The 3,313-nt window shown below is 43.3% G+C and overlaps 1 protein-coding gene across 1 annotated transcript in view; it reads right to left on the bottom strand.

The window, feature by feature from the left end:
* Positions 1–2,192: 2,192 nt before the first annotated feature.
* LOC119325607 overlaps positions 2,193–3,313 on the bottom strand; it is a 4,530-nt gene continuing 3,409 nt past the window's right edge. Inside the window, exon 3 of the mRNA XM_037599336.1 lies at positions 2,193–2,388. The gene's annotated coding sequence lies outside the window, so the exon portion shown is untranslated. The remainder of the gene's footprint in view (positions 2,389–3,313) is intronic.

The following is a 3,313-nucleotide window of genomic DNA, read 5'->3' as shown; positions in this document are numbered from 1 at the left end:
GGTTGGCCTGGCCAACCGCGACTAAAGCCCCTCACGTGCACCAGCTGGCCACCGAGCGCCCTGGCCCAAGCCTTTGGTCGCGATTCGTCTGCCGAACCGCGACTAAAGACTTCATTAGTCGCGGTTCCTACAGTTTCGTGACAATGGGGCTGGACGGAAGCCTCTTTTTCTACCAGTGTGCTCAGGCTCATCTGCACCTGGTTAGCAAAAAAAAAAAATACTAAAAAAAATCAAAAAAAAAATTGTGTGATAGAAAATTGTATGCGTGAGGTTCGCTCCAAATTTTAACTTATTTGGACATCTGAGAAGCTCTCAGCAAAAAAAACAAATCGGGTCGAAACAGAGTGTGAACAGTAAACTTTTTTACAGACCCTGAATTTGTCTTTTTTGCTGAGAGTTACTCAGATGTCCAAATGAGTTGAAATTTGGAGCGCACCTCGCGCATACACTTATCTACCACACAAAAAAAATTGAATTGTTTTGAATTTGTTTAGTATTTGTTTTGATTTTTTTCGTCAGGGGGGATGCAGATGCGCTCGGGGGCAGAAATGCCGCACTCTGATTGACCTAGCTATTTATGCATTAGCAAATACTGGCGGTGCCAGATAAGCAGGTGGAATTCAACGAACAGGAGCTTCTCCAAGCATTTATTAACCAGAACTAAGATTCTAAATACTGAACCTCAAACCAGATACAAATTAAACCAAAAAAAATACACAGAATGGGGCATGAGAAGTGTTAAACTACATCAGCAGCACGAGCTGGTGTTGCGGTGGACTCTCCATGCAAATGCAACAGCACACACCGGTTCCTCCATGGATATAGGACCCACTGGTAGTTAGTTAACCAAATCCCGAGAGGATGAATATTCCCTCAGTTCCTAAATATTTGTCTTTCTAGAGATTTCAATAAGTGACCATACGGAGTAAAATGAGTGAATCTACACTCTAAAATATGTGTATATACATCCATATGTGGTAGTTCATTTGAAATTCCTAAAAAGACAAATATTTAGGAATGGAGGGGGTACAATTTATGCTTTGAACTCAATTCTGTAATCTGATAAGGAGAACAAACTAAATGAAGCACAAGTTAAGTATGCATTAACCAAAGCAAGTCAATGTGCCTTTCATCAGTCATGCCAGTTGACGAATGACCACAAGAATCACATAATAGACGGGAGTTACCAAAGTAAGCGACTAATTCTTAGAAGTCCATTTAACAACTGGTCCCGTGCATATGCCACGTAGATGGTCAGTCTCCTTCGTTGAACACACAAAATCCAAATACCTACACCCAACAAGCCTTTTCTGCATTTCAGTCGCCAGAATAATTTGAAGAGATCTGTGGAGCAAGCAATACCATCCGCCAAACAATTTTCTACTAGTCTTTCAGGTGAATCCGTTGGGAATTATTCTGACTTCTGTACAACTCGAATAAAAAAAATTAGGTTCGCCATTGTGGAAGTTAAATCAGCTCAGCATTATTAGGAAAAACAAACATTAGAAAAAGAAAACAATACTACGTAATTTTTTCGCGAATACGCAACAATTGCGTATCATTCCATTGATAGGTACACGTAACTAGGCGTAGAGGGGGGTTACAGGAGCAGAACACGGGAATGCTCAGCCAGGAGCGTCAAGGCGGCATGAAGCTAGCTATGTCCTTTGCACCGGCAGTTGCCCAGATACTAGCGTCGTCCTTGATGGGCTGAAGCAGCGAGTGGGTGGAGGGGGTTGGCATTGTCGAAGATGCACGCGCTGCGATGGCGCCAGATGGACCAAGCAGAAAGAAGCACAAGGGAGGACAGACCCTTGCGCATAGCAGTGGGCGCAGCCGCGAAAGAAGCCGTCCAGCGGCACGGCCGCCGGCGAGCAGTCTTGACGGCGGCGGCGCATCTCGCCTGGGCAGTGGCTGTGGACTCGAATCAGCACGCAAGATGTGTGACAGGTACGAGACGGGTAGCAGCTCTCCGTCGTGAGCTTTGTTTCATCAAGGAAAAAGGATCAAATCGAGACAAGCTGACTAACTAACATGGTGAGGTTAGTGGTTCCTGCTCCTGATACACCAGGCACGACGAGGTCGGCATCCGGCCTGATGCCGGCTGTGGACGGAGCAAGCGGCGACCATCCTCCACAGCATGGACCGGCCGGAGATTGAGAAGACACAAGGAGAGGTAGACAAACAACAGGTAAAGCAACCTTACCATTCTCCATAAATATTCCACAGATACTTATATATACATAAGAAAAATCTGATGAACAGTACCATAAGAGAACACGCATGTTCTTATACTAACACCGCCAAAGCGGTAAGATACACATACAAATGAGTTCTTATAACAAGTACAAAGTGGTTATCACACGGACGAAGCCTCATGCCGCCGACCTGAAAAGGAGGCGGAGTGGTGAGGTCAAAGGACTGCCGGCCATAAAAATGCTATTTTGTCACTGCTCCAAAATTATTTCTCCTCACGGAAATCATACACAGGTTGTAAAATGATTAGAACCACATATAACCGAGGCATGATTAAATATGTGAGTGAAATCATAAACACACAGGGATACATCTACATAAGCTTTCATACTACAAAATACAACGCTAAGGTTTTCACTCTCCAACTCCAGCGAACAAACGGACAGAAACTACTTCAGAGAACAAGGAGGTAACCAAATACTCCCTCTGTCCGGAAATACTTGTCATCAAAATGGATAAAAGGAGATGTATCTAGACGTATTTTAGTTTTAGATACATCCCTTTTTATCCATTTTGATGACAAGTATTTTCGGACGGAGGGAGTATATGCTACAGGCATATGCTTTCACCCAAACACATATAGAACAGGGGGAGCCGAAATACTCGTATGCTTCAGAATGGTTTTTCATGCGTATATACAACTAGGAGTTTGAGGTGAAAATGGCACATCTTGAATCAGCTAATAATCATGCTAATCGAACTACTAGCAAACAGAACGAGAGAGAACACACCAACAAATTATATAAGATAACATAATCAACGCAAACATAGGCACCAGAGGTTAAGATACGGGAGGATATGGCATCCGAGGGCACAACCAAAAAGTTGATTCTCCACCGAAGACTACAGAGATTGTTCATCCACAGATGTTCACTAATTCCAAGGAAAAAAAGGCTTACTGATCTATCAGCTATTCAAGTTTCAGTGTATTCAAAGCCATGTTGCTGATGCAGCTGATCGCGCATTTCTCTACTCAAGATTTGTTTAGCTATACTCAGTTATACCAAATTTATCGCCAAACGAATTTCAGGGGGGAAATGAATTTACAATCACCAAA

The sequence above is a fragment of the Triticum dicoccoides genome, chromosome 6B (assembly GCF_002162155.2).
Source record: "Triticum dicoccoides isolate Atlit2015 ecotype Zavitan chromosome 6B, WEW_v2.0, whole genome shotgun sequence".
Taxonomy (NCBI): domain Eukaryota; kingdom Viridiplantae; phylum Streptophyta; class Magnoliopsida; order Poales; family Poaceae; genus Triticum; species Triticum dicoccoides.
The sequence above is the reverse complement of the archived record's forward strand: the minus strand, read 5'-3'. Positions and strand labels throughout refer to the sequence as shown.